The following is a 24,024-nucleotide window of genomic DNA, read 5'->3' on the forward strand; positions in this document are numbered from 1 at the left end:
CCACTACGCCCCGCAGGGCTGCTTTCCTGCCTCGGAACACAGAAAGAGGGAGAGGAGTGGATGCAGGAAACCTTTATTGTGCCCGGCACGGCAGGAGAAGTGGACAGAGAGCTGGAGCAGGAGCCAGCGGGGCTGGCTGTGGCGTGTCGGGGGGACAGAGGATCTTCTCCAGAGCGTGGCTTCTGGTTGTGCAAGCCCCGGCGGTGCGGCACTGCAGCTCGGGAGGACTTGGTCCATGGGCCCCACAGGCCTTGAAGGGTCTTGCTTCTGCTGCGGAGAGCAGGAGGGGGGAAGAGAGAGCGGGAGAGCAGAGGGCAGGCTGGGCGCAAGGCCCTGGCCATGGAGGAAGGAGGAGTAGAATAGGGCGCGAGAGGCCGAAGGGGCCAGCACAGCCAGCTGCCCAGGCCTTGGCTGGGGCTGGAGATGCTCAGCGCTCCTCAGCGCCCCGTGCCCACGAGCTCAGCCATGCGTCGCGGCAGCTGGCAGGGGGTCTGGGGCAGGACATGGCTTTAGCAGGGCCCACAGGTGTCCCACAGCTTCTTGCTGTAGCGCGGCAAGAGGTAGGGGCTGCAGGCGGGAGAAGCGTAGGGCCTGCCAAAGGTGCAGAGGCCCCCCGAGCCCTGGGTGGCCCCCGCGCCGTAGAGGCCCCCCAGCCCCAGGGAGCCCCCAAAGGCGGGTGCTCCGGAGGAGCCCACCACGGCTTGCTGGGGGAAGGAGCTGAGGATGGGGCCGGGGAAGGTGACGACAACGGGGGGCGGCTGGATGAAGGCCGTCGAGTCGGGGCACTGCCGCGCGCACAGCTCGTTGCAGCTCTCAGCGATGGGCTGGGGGACGGCGACGCTGGTTTTCGGTGGGCACAGGTCGTAGCAAGCCATCTTGCGGGATTGGACGGTGCTCTGCAAGAGGGCACAGAGTGCGATGCGAGGGAGCAGTAGACGGCAGCTGGCCAGGCTGAGGCGCAGGGGCCAGGGGCAGGGGCCAGCGGCAGGAGGAGAAGCGCTCGCAGACTTACCCTGTTCCCCAAGGAGAAGGCGGTCAGAGCAGTGCTTGCGAGAGCCCCGCGCAGGCCGAGCTTTTATCCAGGCCCCGCCATTGCGCAGCGCCCGCTGGGCCAATGGGCAGAGGCGGCACTCCCTCCTGCCGAGGCCAGGCTGTCCTGCTCCTGCCCTCCCTGAGTCAGCATCCCCTGTCCGGACCAGCACAGGCCCCTTTGCTGGCTTCCCTCCCCTTTCCGCTTGGCAGGCCAAATGCGTGGTGCTGAGCAGGCAGTGCCCGAGAGGAGCGCCTTTGATTTGGCGTTTCGTCACCTCGCCCCTCTGGAGATAACAACTGCAGTGCGTACGTCATGGAGGCGCTGGCGTGTGGCTGCTCCTTGCCCAGCGCCACGACCCCGCTCTGCCCTGGGGCTCTCCACAGCGCGCACGCGGCCACCCTGAGACCAAGCCCCTGGGGAAGAGCTGCGGCACGCAGGGTGCTGGCAGCCCGCCTGTGTCACACTGCATGCCCTCTTAGGCACGCAGGGGATGAGACGGCAGCGGGGCTAATTTGCCCATTAGGTGAGGGCTGGCGAGCGTCCGAGCGGGGTAATTGCAGGGGCTGAGGGAGCGGGTGGGGGCTGGCGAGGAACCGGCGTCAGCACAACAGCCCCGTGGCGCGCAGGGAGGAGGCTGGGGCTCGGCCACCACGGGCCACGTGCCCCCAGCGCGGCCAGCTCCTCCCCGCGCTCGCCGGCCCCCATAAAAGCGTGGTCCTGGGCAAGCGCTGGCATCCGCCGCTCCTGCCTGGCTCTGCACGGGAAAAGGGTGGGTGGCGGGGCCTCGGCGGGCAGGGGCCGGTGTGGGGCTCCCTGGCCACCAGAGCTCTGCCGGACGCGCTGTGGGCAGAGGGGCTCTGTGGGGGCAGGCGAGGGCCGCGGGCACGCAGGGAGCAGGCGCGGAGAGCCGGGGCGGGCTGAGGAGGGAGTCCCCTGGCTGTGGCACGGGCCCTGCTCTGCCAGGGCATCTCCTCACTCACAGCACCGGCCCTGGGGGCTTTGCATTGCAGGCTCAGCTCTCTCACACCAAGATGGCTTGCAACGACCTGTACCCGCCGAAAACCAGCGTCGCCGTCCCCCAGCCCATCGCTGAGAGCTGCAACGAGCTGTGCGCGCGGCAGTGCCCCGACTCGACGGCCTTCATCCAGCCGCCCCCCGTTGTCGTCACCTTCCCCGGCCCCATCCTCAGCTCCTTCCCCCAGCAAGCCGTGGTGGGCTCCTCCGGAGCACCCGCCTTTGGGGGCTCCCTGGGGCTGGGGGGCCTCTACGGCGCGGGGGCCACCCAGGGCTCGGGGGGCCTCTGCACCTTTGGCAGGCCCTACGCTTCTCCCGCCTGCAGCCCCTACCTCTTGCCGCGCTACAGCAAGAAGCTGTGGGACACCTGTGGGCCCTGCTAAAGCCACGCCCGTGCCACCTCTTCTCCTCCTCGTCCTTCCTCCTCCTCCTCTTCACAGACACGGGACTCCTCCGGTGCTGCCCCCCAGGGCCCTTTCTTGGCCCTGGGCCGGCCAGCGCCTGGCAGAAGCCTGAAGGAAGAACGCCTCTCTGGAAGCCCCAGGCACCACCGGCCTGCCTGGGCCTTGCTCGCGGCTCTGTGCTTGTGTCCTTTCCTGCCTTGACAATAAAGCAAGCCTGCATCCAATGCCTGCCTCTCCGCCTTTCCTTCCCAGGCCCCGCGGGGGCTCCAGGGCTCCCTCCGCCTGCACATGGCCCCTTCGCTCTCCCAGCCCCCCAAAGAGCCGGGGCGCCCTGGACAAAGCCCCTGGCAGCCCTGCCTCCCACACTGAGGGCTGCAGCCCATCTCCCAGGGCCCTGCCTGGAAGCAGCCTGCTCCCCGCCTCCAGCAGGGCCGCCTCCAGACGCTCCACACAAGGTCCTGAAACAGAGGGGAACCCCGAGCCAGGAGCAGCAGCACGCCAACTGCCGCCTCCACGCAGCGCCACCTGAACAAAGCTTAAGCCTTGTCCAAAACACTTCTCTGCCCAGCCCGCTCCCGGGCTTACACACTCCTGTAGCTGAAGAAAGAGCTTCTCCCAAAGAGCCAAGCCAAACTTCTCCCAGGGCACCGTTCAGCTCTGAGCTTTTCCCTCACAGCCCAGCAGTTAGCAGAGCTTATCTTTAGCAGGCAATTTCTATACAATTAGCACAGCTTGCAGTCCAACCAAACTTCTAGGAACCAGCTCGGCTTCCTTATTATCTAGCATTCTTGCATTTCCTAGACGGTTCAGTCATGCGGACCCTCTGCCAAATCCTTACTAATCACCACCACACCAGCACCACAGGCTAGAGCCAGTCTTGACCGGAAAGAACTCACTCTACTCCAAGGAAGAAGACAACGCCGCAGGCAGCCCTGAGCACCCAGGGAGCAGAGGCTTCTTCCTGCCAGCCAGCCAGCCAGCCAGCCAGCCAGCAGCAGCAGCAGCAGCAGCAGCTCCAGCCTGAGTGCCACATGGGGCTTGCTGCCGCTTCGTTTTATAGCCAGTGTTCCCTGAGCTGTGCCACTTCCCTCTTCCTTAACGGGCGTCACCACACCCAAGGATCCAGCACGTGGGCTTTGTGCTAACACTGATGGGCTTAATCCCAGGGCCAGCAGGAGGCTTGCCTGGGAAGAGGTGTCACCTCAGCCTGGGGCCACAAAGGGGGAGACAGAAGGGGAGGGGGCGACCCATGCTCAGCGTCCTTACGTCTTACGGCTGCTGCTAACCCTATTGCCAATGAGCAGGAGCAGGGGGGAGCGCTCACGGCCCCAAGGCACGTTGCTGGCTCCTGCTCCACTGGGCGGCCACCAGCCCCACGGCCATTTCTGCAAGGCTGCCCTCCAGCAAGGGACCGGCCCTGCACTCACCGTGTGCAGCGCTCAGCCATCCCTGCTCTCCGGCCTCTTCCTCTGCGCTTCTTGCCCGAGACGGTGCCTCGCTTCTGCGGAGCAGCGCCACTTGGCAGAGCTGGTCGCGCTCCCGGGCGGAGAAGGCCAGGCAAAGCAGAACTGCCAGCACCTCTCCTGCTCTCTGCCCTAATGCCCTGGGCCTCCCAGCACCAGCGTGTGCCCTCCCCCGGAGCCTCCACTACGCCCCGCAGGGCTGCTTTCCTGCCTCGGAACACAGAAAGAGGGAGAGGAGTGGATGCAGGAAACCTTTATTGTGCCCGGCACGGCAGGAGAAGTGGACAGAGAGCTGGAGCAGGAGCCAGCGGGGCTGGCTGTGGCGTGTCGGGGGGACAGAGGATCTTCTCCAGAGCGTGGCTTCTGGTTGTGCAAGCCCCGGCGGTGCGGCACTGCAGCTCGGGAGGACTTGGTCCATGGGCCCCACAGGCCTTGAAGGGTCTTGCTTCTGCTGCGGAGAGCAGGAGGGGGGAAGAGAGAGCGGGAGAGCAGAGGGCAGGCTGGGCGCAAGGCCCTGGCCATGGAGGAAGGAGGAGTAGAATAGGGCGCGAGAGGCCGAAGGGGCCAGCACAGCCAGCTGCCCAGGCCTTGGCTGGGGCTGGAGATGCTCAGCGCTCCTCAGCGCCCCGTGCCCACGAGCTCAGCCATGCGTCGCGGCAGCTGGCAGGGGGTCTGGGGCAGGACATGGCTTTAGCAGGGCCCACAGGTGTCCCACAGCTTCTTGCTGTAGCGCGGCAAGAGGTAGGGGCTGCAGGCGGGAGAAGCGTAGGGCCTGCCAAAGGTGCAGAGGCCCCCCGAGCCCTGGGTGGCCCCCGCGCCGTAGAGGCCCCCCAGCCCCAGGGAGCCCCCAAAGGCGGGTGCTCCGGAGGAGCCCACCACGGCTTGCTGGGGGAAGGAGCTGAGGATGGGGCCGGGGAAGGTGACGACAACGGGGGGCGGCTGGATGAAGGCCGTCGAGTCGGGGCACTGCCGCGCGCACAGCTCGTTGCAGCTCTCAGCGATGGGCTGGGGGACGGCGACGCTGGTTTTCGGTGGGCACAGGTCGTAGCAAGCCATCTTGCGGGATTGGACGGTGCTCTGCAAGAGGGCACAGAGTGCGATGCGAGGGAGCAGTAGACGGCAGCTGGCCAGGCTGAGGCGCAGGGGCCAGGGGCAGGGGCCAGCGGCAGGAGGAGAAGCGCTCGCAGACTTACCCTGTTCCCCAAGGAGAAGGCGGTCAGAGCAGTGCTTGCGAGAGCCCAGCGCAGGCCGAGCTTTTATCCAGGCCCCGCCATTGCGCAGCGCCCGCTGGGCCAATGGGCAGAGGCGGCACTCCCTCCTGCCGAGGCCAGGCTGTCCTGCTCCTGCCCTCCCTGAGTCAGCATCCCCTGTCCGGACCAGCACAGGCCCCTTTGCTGGCTTCCCTCCCCTTTCCGCTTGGCAGGCCAAATGCGTGGTGCTGAGCAGGCAGTGCCCGAGAGGAGCGCCTTTGATTTGGCGTTTCGTCACCTCGCCCCTCTGGAGATAACAACTGCAGTGCGTACGTCATGGAGGCGCTGGCGTGTGGCTGCTCCTTGCCCAGCGCCACGACCCCGCTCTGCCCTGGGGCTCTCCACAGCGCGCACGCGGCCACCCTGAGACCAAGCCCCTGGGGAAGAGCTGCGGCACGCAGGGTGCTGGCAGCCCGCCTGTGTCACACTGCATGCCCTCTTAGGCACGCAAGGGATGAGACGGCAGCGGGGCTAATTTGCCCATTAGGTGAGGGCTGGCGAGCGTCCGAGCGGGGTAATTGCAGGGGCTGAGGGAGCGGGTGGGGGCTGGCGAGGAACCGGCGTCAGCACAACAGCCCCGTGGCGCGCAGGGAGGAGGCTGGGGCTCGGCCACCACGGGCCACGTGCCCCCAGCGCGGCCAGCTCCTCCCCGCGCTCGCCGGCCCCCATAAAAGCGTGGTCCTGGGCAAGCGCTGGCATCCGCCGCTCCTGCCTGGCTCTGCACGGGAAAAGGGTGGGTGGTGGGGCCTCAGCGGGCAGGGGCCGGTGTGGGGCTCCCTGGCCACCAGAGCTCTGCCGGACGCGCTGTGGGCAGAGGGGCTCTGTGGGGGCAGGCGAGGGCCGCGGGCACGCAGGGAGCAGGCGTGGAGAGCCGGGGCGGGCTGAGGAGGGAGTCCCCTGGCTGTGGCACGGGCCCTGCTCTGCCAGGGCATCTCCTCACTCACAGCACCGGCCCTGGGGGCTTTGCATTGCAGGCTCAGCTCTCTCACACCAAGATGGCTTGCAACGACCTGTACCCGCCGAAAACCAGCGTCGCCGTCCCCCAGCCCATCGCTGAGAGCTGCAACGAGCTGTGCGCGCGGCAGTGCCCCGACTCGACGGCCTTCATCCAGCCGCCCCCCGTTGTCGTCACCTTCCCCGGCCCCATCCTCAGCTCCTTCCCCCAGCAAGCCGTGGTGGGCTCCTCCGGAGCACCCGCCTTTGGGGGCTCCCTGGGGCTGGGGGGCCTCTACGGCGCGGGGGCCACCCAGGGCTCGGGGGGCCTCTGCACCTTTGGCAGGCCCTACGCTTCTCCCGCCTGCAGCCCCTACCTCTTGCCGCGCTACAGCAAGAAGCTGTGGGACACCTGTGGGCCCTGCTAAAGCCACGCCCGTGCCACCTCTTCTCCTCCTCGTCCTTCCTCCTCCTCCTCTTCACAGACACGGGACTCCTCCGGTGCTGCCCCCCAGGGCCCTTTCTTGGCCCTGGGCCGGCCAGCGCCTGGCAGAAGCCTGAAGGAAGAACGCCTCTCTGGAAGCCCCAGGCACCACCGGCCTGCCTGGGCCTTGCTCGCGGCTCTGTGCTTGTGTCCTTTCCTGCCTTGACAATAAAGCAAGCCTGCATCCAATGCCTGCCTCTCCGCCTTTCCTTCCCAGGCCCCGCGGGGGCTCCAGGGCTCCCTCCGCCTGCACATGGCCCCTTCGCTCTCCCAGCCCCCCAAAGAGCCGGGGCGCCCTGGACAAAGCCCCTGGCAGCCCTGCCTCCCACACTGAGGGCTGCAGCCCATCTCCCAGGGCCCTGCCTGGAAGCAGCCTGCTCCCCGCCTCCAGCAGGGCCGCCTCCAGACGCTCCACACAAGGTCCTGAAACAGAGGGGAACCCCGAGCCAGGAGCAGCAGCACGCCAACTGCCGCCTCCACGCAGCGCCACCTGAACAAAGCTTAAGCCTTGTCCAAAACACTTCTCTGCCCAGCCCGCTCCCGGGCTTACACACTCCTGTAGCTGAAGAAAGAGCTTCTCCCAAAGAGCCAAGCCAAACTTCTCCCAGGGCACCGTTCAGCTCTGAGCTTTTCCCTCACAGCCCAGCAGTTAGCAGAGCTTATCTTTAGCAGGCAATTTCTATACAATTAGCACAGCTTGCAGTCCAACCAAACTTCTAGGAACCAGCTCGGCTTCCTTATTATCTAGCATTCTTGCATTTCCTAGACGGTTCAGTCATGCGGACCCTCTGCCAAATCCTTACTAATCACCACCACACCAGCACCACAGGCTAGAGCCAGTCTTGACCGGAAAGAACTCACTCTACTCCAAGGAAGAAGACAACGCCGCAGGCAGCCCTGAGCACCCAGGGAGCAGAGGCTTCTTCCTGCCAGCCAGCCAGCCAGCCAGCCAGCCAGCAGCAGCAGCAGCAGCAGCAGCTCCAGCCTGAGTGCCACATGGGGCTTGCTGCCGCTTCGTTTTATAGCCAGTGTTCCCTGAGCTGTGCCACTTCCCTCTTCCTTAACGGGCGTCACCACACCCAAGGATCCAGCACGTGGGCTTTGTGCTAACACTGATGGGCTTAATCCCAGGGCCAGCAGGAGGCTTGCCTGGGAAGAGGTGTCACCTCAGCCTGGGGCCACAAAGGGGGAGACAGAAGGGGAGGGGGCGACCCATGCTCAGCGTCCTTACGTCTTACGGCTGCTGCTAACCCTATTGCCAATGAGCAGGAGCAGGGGGGAGCGCTCACGGCCCCAAGGCACGTTGCTGGCTCCTGCTCCACTGGGCGGCCACCAGCCCCACGGCCATTTCTGCAAGGCTGCCCTCCAGCAAGGGACCGGCCCTGCACTCACCGTGTGCAGCGCTCAGCCATCCCTGCTCTCCGGCCTCTTCCTCTGCGCTTCTTGCCCGAGACGGTGCCTCGCTTCTGCGGAGCAGCGCCACTTGGCAGAGCTGGTCGCGCTCCCGGGCGGAGAAGGCCAGGCAAAGCAGAACTGCCAGCACCTCTCCTGCTCTCTGCCCTAATGCCCTGGGCCTCCCAGCACCAGCGTGTGCCCTCCCCCGGAGCCTCCACTACGCCCCGCAGGGCTGCTTTCCTGCCTCGGAACACAGAAAGAGGGAGAGGAGTGGATGCAGGAAACCTTTATTGTGCCCGGCACGGCAGGAGAAGTGGACAGAGAGCTGGAGCAGGAGCCAGCGGGGCTGGCTGTGGCGTGTCGGGGGGACAGAGGATCTTCTCCAGAGCGTGGCTTCTGGTTGTGCAAGCCCCGGCGGTGCGGCACTGCAGCTCGGGAGGACTTGGTCCATGGGCCCCACAGGCCTTGAAGGGTCTTGCTTCTGCTGCGGAGAGCAGGAGGGGGGAAGAGAGAGCGGGAGAGCAGAGGGCAGGCTGGGCGCAAGGCCCTGGCCATGGAGGAAGGAGGAGTAGAATAGGGCGCGAGAGGCCGAAGGGGCCAGCACAGCCAGCTGCCCAGGCCTTGGCTGGGGCTGGAGATGCTCAGCGCTCCTCAGCGCCCCGTGCCCACGAGCTCAGCCATGCGTCGCGGCAGCTGGCAGGGGGTCTGGGGCAGGACATGGCTTTAGCAGGGCCCACAGGTGTCCCACAGCTTCTTGCTGTAGCGCGGCAAGAGGTAGGGGCTGCAGGCGGGAGAAGCGTAGGGCCTGCCAAAGGTGCAGAGGCCCCCCGAGCCCTGGGTGGCCCCCGCGCCGTAGAGGCCCCCCAGCCCCAGGGAGCCCCCAAAGGCGGGTGCTCCGGAGGAGCCCACCACGGCTTGCTGGGGGAAGGAGCTGAGGATGGGGCCGGGGAAGGTGACGACAACGGGGGGCGGCTGGATGAAGGCCGTCGAGTCGGGGCACTGCCGCGCGCACAGCTCGTTGCAGCTCTCAGCGATGGGCTGGGGGACGGCGACGCTGGTTTTCGGTGGGCACAGGTCGTAGCAAGCCATCTTGCGGGATTGGACGGTGCTCTGCAAGAGGGCACAGAGTGCGATGCGAGGGAGCAGTAGACGGCAGCTGGCCAGGCTGAGGCGCAGGGGCCAGGGGCAGGGGCCAGCGGCAGGAGGAGAAGCGCTCGCAGACTTACCCTGTTCCCCAAGGAGAAGGCGGTCAGAGCAGTGCTTGCGAGAGCCCAGCGCAGGCCGAGCTTTTATCCAGGCCCCGCCATTGCGCAGCGCCCGCTGGGCCAATGGGCAGAGGCGGCACTCCCTCCTGCCGAGGCCAGGCTGTCCTGCTCCTGCCCTCCCTGAGTCAGCATCCCCTGTCCGGACCAGCACAGGCCCCTTTGCTGGCTTCCCTCCCCTTTCCGCTTGGCAGGCCAAATGCGTGGTGCTGAGCAGGCAGTGCCCGAGAGGAGCGCCTTTGATTTGGCGTTTCGTCACCTCGCCCCTCTGGAGATAACAACTGCAGTGCGTACGTCATGGAGGCGCTGGCGTGTGGCTGCTCCTTGCCCAGCGCCACGACCCCGCTCTGCCCTGGGGCTCTCCACAGCGCGCACGCGGCCACCCTGAGACCAAGCCCCTGGGGAAGAGCTGCGGCACGCAGGGTGCTGGCAGCCCGCCTGTGTCACACTGCATGCCCTCTTAGGCACGCAAGGGATGAGACGGCAGCGGGGCTAATTTGCCCATTAGGTGAGGGCTGGCGAGCGTCCGAGCGGGGTAATTGCAGGGGCTGAGGGAGCGGGTGGGGGCTGGCGAGGAACCGGCGTCAGCACAACAGCCCCGTGGCGCGCAGGGAGGAGGCTGGGGCTCGGCCACCACGGGCCACGTGCCCCCAGCGCGGCCAGCTCCTCCCCGCGCTCGCCGGCCCCCATAAAAGCGTGGTCCTGGGCAAGCGCTGGCATCCGCCGCTCCTGCCTGGCTCTGCACGGGAAAAGGGTGGGTGGTGGGGCCTCAGCGGGCAGGGGCCGGTGTGGGGCTCCCTGGCCACCAGAGCTCTGCCGGACGCGCTGTGGGCAGAGGGGCTCTGTGGGGGCAGGCGAGGGCCGCGGGCACGCAGGGAGCAGGCGTGGAGAGCCGGGGCGGGCTGAGGAGGGAGTCCCCTGGCTGTGGCACGGGCCCTGCTCTGCCAGGGCATCTCCTCACTCACAGCACCGGCCCTGGGGGCTTTGCATTGCAGGCTCAGCTCTCTCACACCAAGATGGCTTGCAACGACCTGTACCCGCCGAAAACCAGCGTCGCCGTCCCCCAGCCCATCGCTGAGAGCTGCAACGAGCTGTGCGCGCGGCAGTGCCCCGACTCGACGGCCTTCATCCAGCCGCCCCCCGTTGTCGTCACCTTCCCCGGCCCCATCCTCAGCTCCTTCCCCCAGCAAGCCGTGGTGGGCTCCTCCGGAGCACCCGCCTTTGGGGGCTCCCTGGGGCTGGGGGGCCTCTACGGCGCGGGGGCCACCCAGGGCTCGGGGGGCCTCTGCACCTTTGGCAGGCCCTACGCTTCTCCCGCCTGCAGCCCCTACCTCTTGCCGCGCTACAGCAAGAAGCTGTGGGACACCTGTGGGCCCTGCTAAAGCCACGCCCGTGCCACCTCTTCTCCTCCTCGTCCTTCCTCCTCCTCCTCTTCACAGACACGGGACTCCTCCGGTGCTGCCCCCCAGGGCCCTTTCTTGGCCCTGGGCCGGCCAGCGCCTGGCAGAAGCCTGAAGGAAGAACGCCTCTCTGGAAGCCCCAGGCACCACCGGCCTGCCTGGGCCTTGCTCGCGGCTCTGTGCTTGTGTCCTTTCCTGCCTTGACAATAAAGCAAGCCTGCATCCAATGCCTGCCTCTCCGCCTTTCCTTCCCAGGCCCCGCGGGGGCTCCAGGGCTCCCTCCGCCTGCACATGGCCCCTTCGCTCTCCCAGCCCCCCAAAGAGCCGGGGCGCCCTGGACAAAGCCCCTGGCAGCCCTGCCTCCCACACTGAGGGCTGCAGCCCATCTCCCAGGGCCCTGCCTGGAAGCAGCCTGCTCCCCGCCTCCAGCAGGGCCGCCTCCAGACGCTCCACACAAGGTCCTGAAACAGAGGGGAACCCCGAGCCAGGAGCAGCAGCACGCCAACTGCCGCCTCCACGCAGCGCCACCTGAACAAAGCTTAAGCCTTGTCCAAAACACTTCTCTGCCCAGCCCGCTCCCGGGCTTACACACTCCTGTAGCTGAAGAAAGAGCTTCTCCCAAAGAGCCAAGCCAAACTTCTCCCAGGGCACCGTTCAGCTCTGAGCTTTTCCCTCACAGCCCAGCAGTTAGCAGAGCTTATCTTTAGCAGGCAATTTCTATACAATTAGCACAGCTTGCAGTCCAACCAAACTTCTAGGAACCAGCTCGGCTTCCTTATTATCTAGCATTCTTGCATTTCCTAGACGGTTCAGTCATGCGGACCCTCTGCCAAATCCTTACTAATCACCACCACACCAGCACCACAGGCTAGAGCCAGTCTTGACCGGAAAGAACTCACTCTACTCCAAGGAAGAAGACAACGCCGCAGGCAGCCCTGAGCACCCAGGGAGCAGAGGCTTCTTCCTGCCAGCCAGCCAGCCAGCCAGCCAGCCAGCCAGCAGCAGCAGCAGCAGCAGCTCCAGCCTGAGTGCCACATGGGGCTTGCTGCCGCTTCGTTTTATAGCCAGTGTTCCCTGAGCTGTGCCACTTCCCTCTTCCTTAACGGGCGTCACCACACCCAAGGATCCAGCACGTGGGCTTTGTGCTAACACTGATGGGCTTAATCCCAGGGCCAGCAGGAGGCTTGCCTGGGAAGAGGTGTCACCTCAGCCTGGGGCCACAAAGGGGGAGACAGAAGGGGAGGGGGCGACCCATGCTCAGCGTCCTTACGTCTTACGGCTGCTGCTAACCCTATTGCCAATGAGCAGGAGCAGGGGGGAGCGCTCACGGCCCCAAGGCACGTTGCTGGCTCCTGCTCCACTGGGCGGCCACCAGCCCCACGGCCATTTCTGCAAGGCTGCCCTCCAGCAAGGGACCGGCCCTGCACTCACCGTGTGCAGCGCTCAGCCATCCCTGCTCTCCGGCCTCTTCCTCTGCGCTTCTTGCCCGAGACGGTGCCTCGCTTCTGCGGAGCAGCGCCACTTGGCAGAGCTGGTCGCGCTCCCGGGCGGAGAAGGCCAGGCAAAGCAGAACTGCCAGCACCTCTCCTGCTCTCTGCCCTAATGCCCTGGGCCTCCCAGCACCAGCGTGTGCCCTCCCCCGGAGCCTCCACTACGCCCCGCAGGGCTGCTTTCCTGCCTCGGAACACAGAAAGAGGGAGAGGAGTGGATGCAGGAAACCTTTATTGTGCCCGGCACGGCAGGAGAAGTGGACAGAGAGCTGGAGCAGGAGCCAGCGGGGCTGGCTGTGGCGTGTCGGGGGGACAGAGGATCTTCTCCAGAGCGTGGCTTCTGGTTGTGCAAGCCCCGGCGGTGCGGCACTGCAGCTCGGGAGGACTTGGTCCATGGGCCCCACAGGCCTTGAAGGGTCTTGCTTCTGCTGTGGAGAGCAGGAGGGGGGAAGAGAGAGCGGGAGAGCAGAGGGCAGGCTGGGCGCAAGGCCCTGGCCATGGAGGAAGGAGGAGTAGAATAGGGCGCGAGAGGCCGAAGGGGCCAGCACAGCCAGCTGCCCAGGCCTTGGCTGGGGCTGGAGATGCTCAGCGCTCCTCAGCGCCCCGTGCCCACGAGCTCAGCCATGCGTCGCGGCAGCTGGCAGGGGGTCTGGGGCAGGACATGGCTTTAGCAGGGCCCACAGGTGTCCCACAGCTTCTTGCTGTAGCGCGGCAAGAGGTAGGGGCTGCAGGCGGGAGAAGCGTAGGGCCTGCCAAAGGTGCAGAGGCCCCCCGAGCCCTGGGTGGCCCCCGCGCCGTAGAGGCCCCCCAGCCCCAGGGAGCCCCCAAAGGCGGGTGCTCCGGAGGAGCCCACCACGGCTTGCTGGGGGAAGGAGCTGAGGATGGGGCCGGGGAAGGTGACGACAACGGGGGGCGGCTGGATGAAGGCCGTCGAGTCGGGGCACTGCCGCGCGCACAGCTCGTTGCAGCTCTCAGCGATGGGCTGGGGGACGGCGACGCTGGTTTTCGGTGGGCACAGGTCGTAGCAAGCCATCTTGCGGGATTGGACGGTGCTCTGCAAGAGGGCACAGAGTGCGATGCGAGGGAGCAGTAGACGGCAGCTGGCCAGGCTGAGGCGCAGGGGCCAGGGGCAGGGGCCAGCGGCAGGAGGAGAAGCGCTCGCAGACTTACCCTGTTCCCCAAGGAGAAGGCGGTCAGAGCAGTGCTTGCGAGAGCCCCGCGCAGGCCGAGCTTTTATCCAGGCCCCGCCATTGCGCAGCGCCCGCTGGGCCAATGGGCAGAGGCGGCACTCCCTCCTGCCGAGGCCAGGCTGTCCTGCTCCTGCCCTCCCTGAGTCAGCATCCCCTGTCCGGACCAGCACAGGCCCCTTTGCTGGCTTCCCTCCCCTTTCCGCTTGGCAGGCCAAATGCGTGGTGCTGAGCAGGCAGTGCCCGAGAGGAGCGCCTTTGATTTGGCGTTTCGTCACCTCGCCCCTCTGGAGATAACAACTGCAGTGCGTACGTCATGGAGGCGCTGGCGTGTGGCTGCTCCTTGCCCAGCGCCACGACCCCGCTCTGCCCTGGGGCTCTCCACAGCGCGCACGCGGCCACCCTGAGACCAAGCCCCTGGGGAAGAGCTGCGGCACGCAGGGTGCTGGCAGCCCGCCTGTGTCACACTGCATGCCCTCTTAGGCACGCAGGGGATGAGACGGCAGCGGGGCTAATTTGCCCATTAGGTGAGGGCTGGCGAGCGTCCGAGCGGGGTAATTGCAGGGGCTGAGGGAGCGGGTGGGGGCTGGCGAGGAACCGGCGTCAGCACAACAGCCCCGTGGCGCGCAGGGAGGAGGCTGGGGCTCGGCCACCACGGGCCACGTGCCCCCAGCGCGGCCAGCTCCTCCCCGCGCTCGCCGGCCCCCATAAAAGCGTGGTCCTGGGCAAGCGCTGGCATCCGCCGCTCCTGCCTGGCTCTGCACGGGAAAAGGGTGGGTGGCGGGGCCTCGGCGGGCAGGGGCCGGTGTGGGGCTCCCTGGCCACCAGAGCTCTGCCGGACGCGCTGTGGGCAGAGGGGCTCTGTGGGGGCAGGCGAGGGCCGCGGGCACGCAGGGAGCAGGCGCGGAGAGCCGGGGCGGGCTGAGGAGGGAGTCCCCTGGCTGTGGCACGGGCCCTGCTCTGCCAGGGCATCTCCTCACTCACAGCACCGGCCCTGGGGGTTTTGCATTGCAGGCTCAGCTCTCTCACACCAAGATGGCTTGCAACGACCTGTACCCGCCGAAAACCAGCGTCGCCGTCCCCCAGCCCATCGCTGAGAGCTGCAACGAGCTGTGCACGCGGCAGTGCCCCGACTCGACGGCCTTCATCCAGCCGCCCCCCGTTGTCGTCACCTTCCCCGGCCCCATCCTCAGCTCCTTCCCCCAGCAAGCCGTGGTGGGCTCCTCCGGAGCACCCGCCTTTGGGGGCTCCCTGGGGCTGGGGGGCCTCTACGGCGCGGGGGCCACCCAGGGCTCGGGGGGCCTCTGCACCTTTGGCAGGCCCTACGCTTCTCCCGCCTGCAGCCCCTACCTCTTGCCGCGCTACAGCAAGAAGCTGTGGGACACCTGTGGGCCCTGCTAAAGCCACGCCCGTGCCACCTCTTCTCCTCCTCGTCCTTCCTCCTCCTCCTCTTCACAGACACGGGACTCCTCCGGTGCTGCCCCCCAGGGCCCTTTCTTGGCCCTGGGCCGGCCAGCGCCTGGCAGAAGCCTGAAGGAAGAACGCCTCTCTGGAAGCCCCAGGCACCACCGGCCTGCCTGGGCCTTGCTCGCGGCTCTGTGCTTGTGTCCTTTCCTGCCTTGACAATAAAGCAAGCCTGCATCCAATGCCTGCCTCTCCGCCTTTCCTTCCCAGGCCCCGCGGGGGCTCCAGGGCTCCCTCCGCCTGCACATGGCCCCTTCGCTCTCCCAGCCCCCCAAAGAGCCGGGGCGCCCTGGACAAAGCCCCTGGCAGCCCTGCCTCCCACACTGAGGGCTGCAGCCCATCTCCCAGGGCCCTGCCTGGAAGCAGCCTGCTCCCCGCCTCCAGCAGGGCCGCCTCCAGACGCTCCACACAAGGTCCTGAAACAGAGGGGAACCCCGAGCCAGGAGCAGCAGCACGCCAACTGCCGCCTCCACGCAGCGCCACCTGAACAAAGCTTAAGCCTTGTCCAAAACACTTCTCTGCCCAGCCCGCTCCCGGGCTTACACACTCCTGTAGCTGAAGAAAGAGCTTCTCCCAAAGAGCCAAGCCAAACTTCTCCCAGGGCACCGTTCAGCTCTGAGCTTTTCCCTCACAGCCCAGCAGTTAGCAGAGCTTATCTTTAGCAGGCAATTTCTATACAATTAGCACAGCTTGCAGTCCAACCAAACTTCTAGGAACCAGCTCGGCTTCCTTATTATCTAGCATTCTTGCATTTCCTAGACGGTTCAGTCATGCGGACCCTCTGCCAAATCCTTACTAATCACCACCACACCAGCACCACAGGCTAGAGCCAGTCTTGACCGGAAAGAACTCACTCTACTCCAAGGAAGAAGACAACGCCGCAGGCAGCCCTGAGCACCCAGGGAGCAGAGGCTTCTTCCTGCCAGCCAGCCAGCCAGCCAGCCAGCCAGCAGCAGCAGCAGCAGCAGCAGCTCCAGCCTGAGTGCCACATGGGGCTTGCTGCCGCTTCGTTTTATAGCCAGTGTTCCCTGAGCTGTGCCACTTCCCTCTTCCTTAACGGGCGTCACCACACCCAAGGATCCAGCACGTGGGCTTTGTGCTAACACTGATGGGCTTAATCCCAGGGCCAGCAGGAGGCTTGCCTGGGAAGAGGTGTCACCTCAGCCTGGGGCCACAAAGGGGGAGACAGAAGGGGAGGGGGCGACCCATGCTCAGCGTCCTTACGTCTTACGGCTGCTGCTAACCCTATTGCCAATGAGCAGGAGCAGGGGGGAGCGCTCACGGCCCCAAGGCACGTTGCTGGCTCCTGCTCCACTGGGCGGCCACCAGCCCCACGGCCATTTCTGCAAGGCTGCCCTCCAGCAAGGGACCGGCCCTGCACTCACCGTGTGCAGCGCTCAGCCATCCCTGCTCTCCGGACTCTTCCTCTGCGCTTCTTGCCCGAGACGGTGCCTCGCTTCTGCGGAGCAGCGCCACTTGGCAGAGCTGGTCGCGCTCCCGGGCGGAGAAGGCCAGGCAAAGCAGAACTGCCAGCACCTCTCCTGCTCTCTGCCCTAATGCCCTGGGCCTCCCAGCACCAGCGTGTGCCCTCCCCCGGAGCCTCCACTACGCCCCGCAGGGCTGCTTTCCTGCCTCGGAACACAGAAAGAGGGAGAGGAGTGGATGCAGGAAACCTTTATTGTGCCCGGCACGGCAGGAGAAGTGGACAGAGAGCTGGAGCAGGAGCCAGCGGGGCTGGCTGTGGCGTGTCGGGGGGACAGAGGATCTTCTCCAGAGCGTGGCTTCTGGTTGTGCAAGCCCCGGCGGTGCGGCACTGCAGCTCGGGAGGACTTGGTCCATGGGCCCCACAGGCCTTGAAGGGTCTTGCTTCTGCTGCGGAGAGCAGGAGGGGGGAAGAGAGAGCGGGAGAGCAGAGGGCAGGCTGGGCGCAAGGCCCTGGCCATGGAGGAAGGAGGAGTAGAATAGGGCGCGAGAGGCCGAAGGGGCCAGCACAGCCAGCTGCCCAGGCCTTGGCTGGGGCTGGAGATGCTCAGCGCTCCTCAGCGCCCCGTGCCCACGAGCTCAGCCATGCGTCGCGGCAGCTGGCAGGGGGTCTGGGGCAGGACATGGCTTTAGCAGGGCCCACAGGTGTCCCACAGCTTCTTGCTGTAGCGCGGCAAGAGGTAGGGGCTGCAGGCGGGAGAAGCGTAGGGCCTGCCAAAGGTGCAGAGGCCCCCCGAGCCCTGGGTGGCCCCCGCGCCGTAGAGGCCCCCCAGCCCCAGGGAGCCCCCAAAGGCGGGTGCTCCGGAGGAGCCCACCACGGCTTGCTGGGGGAAGGAGCTGAGGATGGGGCCGGGGAAGGTGACGACAACGGGGGGCGGCTGGATGAAGGCCGTCGAGTCGGGGCACTGCCGCGCGCACAGCTCGTTGCAGCTCTCAGCGATGGGCTGGGGGACGGCGACGCTGGTTTTCGGTGGGCACAGGTCGTAGCAAGCCATCTTGCGGGATTGGACGGTGCTCTGCAAGAGGGCACAGAGTGCGATGCGAGGGAGCAGTAGACGGCAGCTGGCCAGGCTGAGGCGCAGGGGCCAGGGGCAGGGGCCAGCGGCAGGAGGAGAAGCGCTCGCAGACTTACCCTGTTCCCCAAGGAGAAGGCGGTCAGAGCAGTGCTTGCGAGAGCCCCGCGCAGGCCGAGCTTTTATCCAGGCCCCGCCATTGCGCAGCGCCCGCTGGGCCAATGGGCAGAGGCGGCACTCCCTCCTGCCGAGGCCAGGCTGTCCTGCTCCTGCCCTCCCTGAGTCAGCATCCCCTGTCCGGACCAGCACAGGCCCCTTTGCTGGCTTCCCTCCCCTTTCCGCTTGGCAGGCCAAATGCGTGGTGCTGAGCAGGCAGTGCCCGAGAGGAGCGCCTTTGATTTGGCGTTTCGTCACCTCGCCCCTCTGGAGATAACAACTGCAGTGCGTACGTCATGGAGGCGCTGGCGTGTGGCTGCTCCTTGCCCAGCGCCACGACCCCGCTCTGCCCTGGGGCTCTCCACAGCGCGCACGCGGCCACCCTGAGACCAAGCCCCTGGGGAAGAGCTGCGGCACGCAGGGTGCTGGCAGCCCGCCTGTGTCACACTGCATGCCCTCTTAGGCACGCAGGGGATGAGACGGCAGCGGGGCTAATTTGCCCATTAGGTGAGGGCTGGCGAGCGTCCGAGCGGGGTAATTGCAGGGGCTGAGGGAGCGGGTGGGGGCTGGCGAGGAACCGGCGTCAGCACAACAGCCCCGTGGCGCGCAGGGAGGAGGCTGGGGCTCGGCCACCACGGGCCACGTGCCCCCAGCGCGGCCAGCTCCTCCCCGCGCTCGCCGGCCCCCATAAAAGCGTGGTCCTGGGCAAGCGCTGGCATCCGCCGCTCCTGCCTGGCTCTGCACGGGAAAAGGGTGGGTGGCGGGGCCTCGGCGGGCAGGGGCCGGTGTGGGGCTCCCTGGCCACCAGAGCTCTGCCGGACGCGCTGTGGGCAGAGGGGCTCTGTGGGGGCAGGCGAGGGCCGCAGGCACGCAGGGAGCAGGCGCGGAGAGCCGGGGCGGGCTGAGGAGGGAGTCCCCTGGCTGTGGCACGGGCCCTGCTCTGCCAGGGCATCTCCTCACTCACAGCACCGGCCCTGGGGGTTTTGCATTGCAGGCTCAGCTCTCTCACACCAAGATGGCTTGCAACGACCTGTACCCGCCGAAAACCAGCGTCGCCGTCCCCCAGCCCATCGCTGAGAGCTGCAACGAGCTGTGCGCGCGGCAGTGCCCCGACTCGACGGCCTTCATCCAGCCGCCCCCCGTTGTCGTCACCTTCCCCGGCCCCATCCTCAGCTCCTTCCCCCAGCAAGCCGTGGTGGGCTCCTCCGGAGCACCCGCCTTTGGGGGCTCCCTGGGGCTGGGGGGCCTCTACGGCGCGGGGGCCACCCAGGGCTCGGGGGGCCTCTGCACCTTTGGCAGGCCCTACGCTTCTCCCGCCTGCAGCCCCTACCTCTTGCCGCGCTACAGCAAGAAGCTGTGGGACACCTGTGGGCCCTGCTAAAGCCACGCCCGTGCCACCTCTTCTCCTCCTCGTCCTTCCTCCTCCTCCTCTTCACAGACACGGGACTCCTCCGGTGCTGCCCCCCAGGGCCCTTTCTTGGCCCTGGGCCGGCCAGCGCCTGGCAGAAGCCTGAAGGAAGAACGCCTCTCTGGAAGCCCCAGGCACCACCGGCCTGCCTGGGCCTTGCTCGCGGCTCTGTGCTTGTGTCCTTTCCTGCCTTGACAATAAAGCAAGCCTGCATCCAATGCCTGCCTCTCCGCCTTTCCTTCCCAGGCCCCGCGGGGGCTCCAGGGCTCCCTCCGCCTGCACATGGCCCCTTCGCTCTCCCAGCCCCCCAAAGAGCCGGGGCGCCCTGGACAAAGCCCCTGGCAGCCCTGCCTCCCACACTGAGGGCTGCAGCCCATCTCCCAGGGCCCTGCCTGGAAGCAGCCTGCTCCCCGCCTCCAGCAGGGCCGCCTCCAGACGCTCCACACAAGGTCCTGAAACAGAGGGGAACCCCGAGCCAGGAGCAGCAGCACGCCAACTGCCGCCTCCACGCAGCGCCACCTGAACAAAGCTTAAGCCTTGTCCAAAACACTTCTCTGCCCAGCCCGCTCCCGGGCTTACACACTCCTGTAGCTGAAGAAAGAGCTTCTCCCAAAGAGCCAAGCCAAACTTCTCCCAGGGCACCGTTCAGCTCTGAGCTTTTCCCTCACAGCCCAGCAGTTAGCAGAGCTTATCTTTAGCAGGCAATTTCTATACAATTAGCACAGCTTGCAGTCCAACCAAACTTCTAGGAACCAGCTCGGCTTCCTTATTATCTAGCATTCTTGCATTTCCTAGACGGTTCAGTCATGCGGACCCTCTGCCAAATCCTTACTAATCACCACCACACCAGCACCACAGGCTAGAGCCAGTCTTGACCGGAAAGAACTCACTCTACTCCAAGGAAGAAGACAACGCCGCAGGCAGCCCTGAGCACCCAGGGAGCAGAGGCTTCTTCCTGCCAGCCAGCCAGCCAGCCAGCAGCAGCAGCAGCAGCAGCTCCAGCCTGAGTGCCACATGGGGCTTGCTGCCGCTTCGTTTTATAGCCAGTGTTCCCTGAGCTGTGCCACTTCCCTCTTCCTTAACGGGCGTCACCACACCCAAGGATCCAGCACGTGGGCTTTGTGCTAACACTGATGGGCTTAATCCCAGGGCCAGCAGGAGGCTTGCCTGGGAAGAGGTGTCACCTCAGCCTGGGGCCACAAAGGGGGAGACAGAAGGGGAGGGGGCGACCCATGCTCAGCGTCCTTACGTCTTACGGCTGCTGCTAACCCTATTGCCAATGAGCAGGAGCAGGGGGGAGCGCTCACGGCCCCAAGGCACGTTGCTGGCTCCTGCTCCACTGGGCGGCCACCAGCCCCACGGCCATTTCTGCAAGGCTGCCCTCCAGCAAGGGACCGGCCCTGCACTCACCGTGTGCAGCGCTCAGCCATCCCTGCTCTCCGGCCTCTTCCTCTGCGCTTCTTGCCCGAGACGGTGCCTCGCTTCTGCGGAGCAGCGCCACTTGGCAGAGCTGGTCGCGCTCCCGGGCGGAGAAGGCCAGGCAAAGCAGAACTGCCAGCACCTCTCCTGCTCTCTGCCCTAATGCCCTGGGCCTCCCAGCACCAGCGTGTGCCCTCCCCCGGAGCCTCCACTACGCCCCGCAGGGCTGCTTTCCTGCCTCGGAACACAGAAAGAGGGAGAGGAGTGGATGCAGGAAACCTTTATTGTGCCCGGCACGGCAGGAGAAGTGGACAGAGAGCTGGAGCAGGAGCCAGCGGGGCTGGCTGTGGCGTGTCGGGGGGACAGAGGATCTTCTCCAGAGCGTGGCTTCTGGTTGTGCAAGCCCCGGCGGTGCGGCACTGCAGCTCGGGAGGACTTGGTCCATGGGCCCCACAGGCCTTGAAGGGTCTTGCTTCTGCTGCGGAGAGCAGGAGGGGGGAAGAGAGAGCGGGAGAGCAGAGGGCAGGCTGGGCGCAAGGCCCTGGCCATGGAGGAAGGAGGAGTAGAATAGGGCGCGAGAGGCCGAAGGGGCCAGCACAGCCAGCTGCCCAGGCCTTGGCTGGGGCTGGAGATGCTCAGCGCTCCTCAGCGCCCCGTGCCCACGAGCTCAGCCATGCGTCGCGGCAGCTGGCAGGGGGTCTGGGGCAGGACATGGCTTTAGCAGGGCCCACAGGTGTCCCACAGCTTCTTGCTGTAGCGCGGCAAGAGGTAGGGGCTGCAGGCGGGAGAAGCGTAGGGCCTGCCAAAGGTGCAGAGGCCCCCCGAGCCCTGGGTGGCCCCCGCGCCGTAGAGGCCCCCCAGCCCCAGGGAGCCCCCAAAGGCGGGTGCTCCGGAGGAGCCCACCACGGCTTGCTGGGGGAAGGAGCTGAGGATGGGGCCGGGGAAGGTGACGACAACGGGGGGCGGCTGGATGAAGGCCGTCGAGTCGGGGCACTGCCGCGCGCACAGCTCGTTGCAGCTCTCAGCGATGGGCTGGGGGACGGCGACGCTGGTTTTCGGTGGGCACAGGTCGTAGCAAGCCATCTTGCGGGATTGGACGGTGCTCTGCAAGAGGGCACAGAGTGCGATGCGAGGGAGCAGTAGACGGCAGCTGGCCAGGCTGAGGCGCAGGGGCCAGGGGCAGGGGCCAGCGGCAGGAGGAGAAGCGCTCGCAGACTTACCCTGTTCCCCAAGGAGAAGGCGGTCAGAGCAGTGCTTGCGAGAGCCCCGCGCAGGCCGAGCTTTTATCCAGGCCCCGCCATTGCGCAGCGCCCGCCGGGCCAATGGGCAGAGGCGGCACTCCCTCCTGCCGAGGCCAGGCTGTCCTGCTCCTGCCCTCCCTGAGTCAGCATCCCCTGTCCGGACCAGCACAGGCCCCTTTGCTGGCTTCCCTCCCCTTTCCGCTTGGCAGGCCAAATGCGTGGTGCTGAGCAGGCAGTGCCCGAGAGGAGCGCCTTTGATTTGGCGTTTCGTCACCTCGCCCCTCTGGAGATAACAACTGCAGTGCGTACGTCATGGAGGCGCTGGCGTGTGGCTGCTCCTTGCCCAGCGCCACGACCCCGCTCTGCCCTGGGGCTCTCCACAGCGCGCACGCGGCCACCCTGAGACCAAGCCCCTGGGGAAGAGCTGCGGCACGCAGGGTGCTGGCAGCCCGCCTGTGTCACACTGCATGCCCTCTTAGGCACGCAAGGGATGAGACGGCAGCGGGGCTAATTTGCCCATTAGGTGAGGGCTGGCGAGCGTCCGAGCGGGGTAATTGCAGGGGCTGAGGGAGCGGGTGGGGGCTGGCGAGGAACCGGCGTCAGCACAACAGCCCCGTGGCGCGCAGGGAGGAGGCTGGGGCTCGGCCACCACGGGCCACGTGCCCCCAGCGCGGCCAGCTCCTCCCCGCGCTCGCCGGCCCCCATAAAAGCGTGGTCCTGGGCAAGCGCTGGCATCCGCCGCTCCTGCCTGGCTCTGCACGGGAAAAGGGTGGGTGGCGGGGCCTCAGCGGGCAGGGGCCGGTGTGGGGCTCCCTGGCCACCAGAGCTCTGCCGGACGCGCTGTGGGCAGAGGGGCTCTGTGGGGGCAGGCGAGGGCCGCGGGCACGCAGGGAGCAGGCGTGGAGAGCCGGGGCGGGCTGAGGAGGGAGTCCCCTGGCTGTGGCACGGGCCCTGCTCTGCCAGGGCATCTCCTCACTCACAGCACCGGCCCTGGGGGCTTTGCATTGCAGGCTCAGCTCTCTCACACCAAGATGGCTTGCAACGACCTGTACCCGCCGAAAACCAGCGTCGCCGTCCCCCAGCCCATCGCTGAGAGCTGCAACGAGCTGTGCGCGCGGCAGTGCCCCGACTCGACGGCCTTCATCCAGCCGCCCCCCGTTGTCGTCACCTTCCCCGGCCCCATCCTCAGCTCCTTCCCCCAGCAAGCCGTGGTGGGCTCCTCCGGAGCACCCGCCTTTGGGGGCTCCCTGGGGCTGGGGGGCCTCTACGGCGCGGGGGCCACCCAGGGCTCGGGGGGCCTCTGCACCTTTGGCAGGCCCTACGCTTCTCCCGCCTGCAGCCCCTACCTCTTGCCGCGCTACAGCAAGAAGCTGTGGGACACCTGTGGGCCCTGCTAAAGCCACGCCCGTGCCACCTCTTCTCCTCCTCGTCCTTCCTCCTCCTCCTCTTCACAGACACGGGACTCCTCCGGTGCTGCCCCCCAGGGCCCTTTCTTGGCCCTGGGCCGGCCAGCGCCTGGCAGAAGCCTGAAGGAAGAACGCCTCTCTGGAAGCCCCAGGCACCACCGGCCTGCCTGGGCCTTGCTCGCGGCTCTGTGCTTGTGTCCTTTCCTGCCTTGACAATAAAGCAAGCCTGCATCCAATGCCTGCCTCTCCGCCTTTCCTTCCCAGGCCCCGCGGGGGCTCCAGGGCTCCCTCCGCCTGCACATGGCCCCTTCGCTCTCCCAGCCCCCCAAAGAGCCGGGGCGCCCTGGACAAAGCCCCTGGCAGCCCTGCCTCCCACACTGAGGGCTGCAGCCCATCTCCCAGGGCCCTGCCTGGAAGCAGCCTGCTCCCCGCCTCCAGCAGGGCCGCCTCCAGACGCTCCACACAAGGTCCTGAAACAGAGGGGAACCCCGAGCCAGGAGCAGCAGCACGCCAACTGCCGCCTCCACGCAGCGCCACCTGAACAAAGCTTAAGCCTTGTCCAAAACACTTCTCTGCCCAGCCCGCTCCCGGGCTTACACACTCCTGTAGCTGAAGAAAGAGCTTCTCCCAAAGAGCCAAGCCAAACTTCTCCCAGGGCACCGTTCAGCTCTGAGCTTTTCCCTCACAGCCCAGCAGTTAGCAGAGCTTATCTTTAGCAGGCAATTTCTATACAATTAGCACAGCTTGCAGTCCAACCAAACTTCTAGGAACCAGCTCGGCTTCCTTATTCTCTAGCATTCTTGCATTTCCTAGACGGTTCAGTCATGCGGACCCTCTGCCAAATCCTTACTAATCACCACCACACCAGCACCACAGGCTAGAGCCAGTCTTGACCGGAAAGAACTCACTCTACTCCAAGGAAGAAGACAACGCCGCAGGCAGCCCTGAGCACCCAGGGAGCAGAGGCTTCTTCCTGCCAGCCAGCCAGCCAGCCAGCCAGCCAGCCAGCAGCAGCAGCAGCAGCAGCTCCAGCCTGAGTGCCACATGGGGCTTGCTGCCGCTTCGTTTTATAGCCAGTGTTCCCTGAGCTGTGCCACTTCCCTCTTCCTTAACGGGCGTC

At 66.5% G+C, this 24,024-nt stretch overlaps 12 pseudogenes across 12 annotated transcripts; 6 read left to right on the forward strand and 6 right to left on the reverse strand.

Annotated features, from left to right (window-relative positions):
- Positions 1-57: 57 nt before the first annotated feature.
- On the reverse strand, positions 58-1,795 carry LOC311424956 (feather keratin 4 pseudogene; annotated as a pseudogene). The gene has a single exon. The product of its transcript is annotated as a feather keratin 4 pseudogene (transcript).
- A 161-nt stretch (positions 1,796-1,956) lies between these two features.
- On the forward strand, positions 1,957-2,430 carry LOC311424970 (feather keratin 4 pseudogene; annotated as a pseudogene). Its single transcript has one exon. The product of its transcript is annotated as a feather keratin 4 pseudogene (transcript).
- Positions 2,431-4,152: 1,722 nt separating this feature from the next.
- Positions 4,153-5,014, reverse strand: LOC311424954 (feather keratin 4 pseudogene; annotated as a pseudogene). The gene has a single exon. The product of its transcript is annotated as a feather keratin 4 pseudogene (transcript).
- A 966-nt stretch (positions 5,015-5,980) lies between these two features.
- Positions 5,981-6,525, forward strand: LOC311425003 (feather keratin 4 pseudogene; annotated as a pseudogene). Its single transcript has one exon. The product of its transcript is annotated as a feather keratin 4 pseudogene (transcript).
- Positions 6,526-8,247: 1,722 nt separating this feature from the next.
- On the reverse strand, positions 8,248-9,109 carry LOC311424953 (feather keratin 4 pseudogene; annotated as a pseudogene). Its single transcript has one exon. The product of its transcript is annotated as a feather keratin 4 pseudogene (transcript).
- Positions 9,110-10,075: 966 nt separating this feature from the next.
- On the forward strand, positions 10,076-10,620 carry LOC311425005 (feather keratin 4 pseudogene; annotated as a pseudogene). Its single transcript has one exon. The product of its transcript is annotated as a feather keratin 4 pseudogene (transcript).
- A 1,085-nt stretch (positions 10,621-11,705) lies between these two features.
- On the reverse strand, positions 11,706-14,081 carry LOC311424961 (feather keratin 4 pseudogene; annotated as a pseudogene). The gene has a single exon. The product of its transcript is annotated as a feather keratin 4 pseudogene (transcript).
- A 260-nt stretch (positions 14,082-14,341) lies between these two features.
- Positions 14,342-14,716, forward strand: LOC311425010 (feather keratin 4 pseudogene; annotated as a pseudogene). Its single transcript has one exon. The product of its transcript is annotated as a feather keratin 4 pseudogene (transcript).
- Positions 14,717-16,438: 1,722 nt separating this feature from the next.
- Positions 16,439-18,176, reverse strand: LOC311424958 (feather keratin 4 pseudogene; annotated as a pseudogene). The gene has a single exon. The product of its transcript is annotated as a feather keratin 4 pseudogene (transcript).
- Positions 18,177-18,436: 260 nt separating this feature from the next.
- On the forward strand, positions 18,437-18,811 carry LOC311425009 (feather keratin 4 pseudogene; annotated as a pseudogene). The gene has a single exon. The product of its transcript is annotated as a feather keratin 4 pseudogene (transcript).
- A 1,711-nt stretch (positions 18,812-20,522) lies between these two features.
- LOC311424962 (feather keratin 4 pseudogene) lies at positions 20,523-21,384 on the reverse strand (annotated as a pseudogene). The gene has a single exon. The product of its transcript is annotated as a feather keratin 4 pseudogene (transcript).
- Positions 21,385-22,350: 966 nt separating this feature from the next.
- On the forward strand, positions 22,351-22,895 carry LOC311425006 (feather keratin 4 pseudogene; annotated as a pseudogene). The gene has a single exon. The product of its transcript is annotated as a feather keratin 4 pseudogene (transcript).
- Positions 22,896-24,024: the final 1,129 nt, after the last annotated feature.

This window comes from Aythya ferina (genome assembly GCF_964211825.1).
Source record: "Aythya ferina genome assembly, chromosome: 29".
Classification (NCBI taxonomy): domain Eukaryota; kingdom Metazoa; phylum Chordata; class Aves; order Anseriformes; family Anatidae; genus Aythya; species Aythya ferina.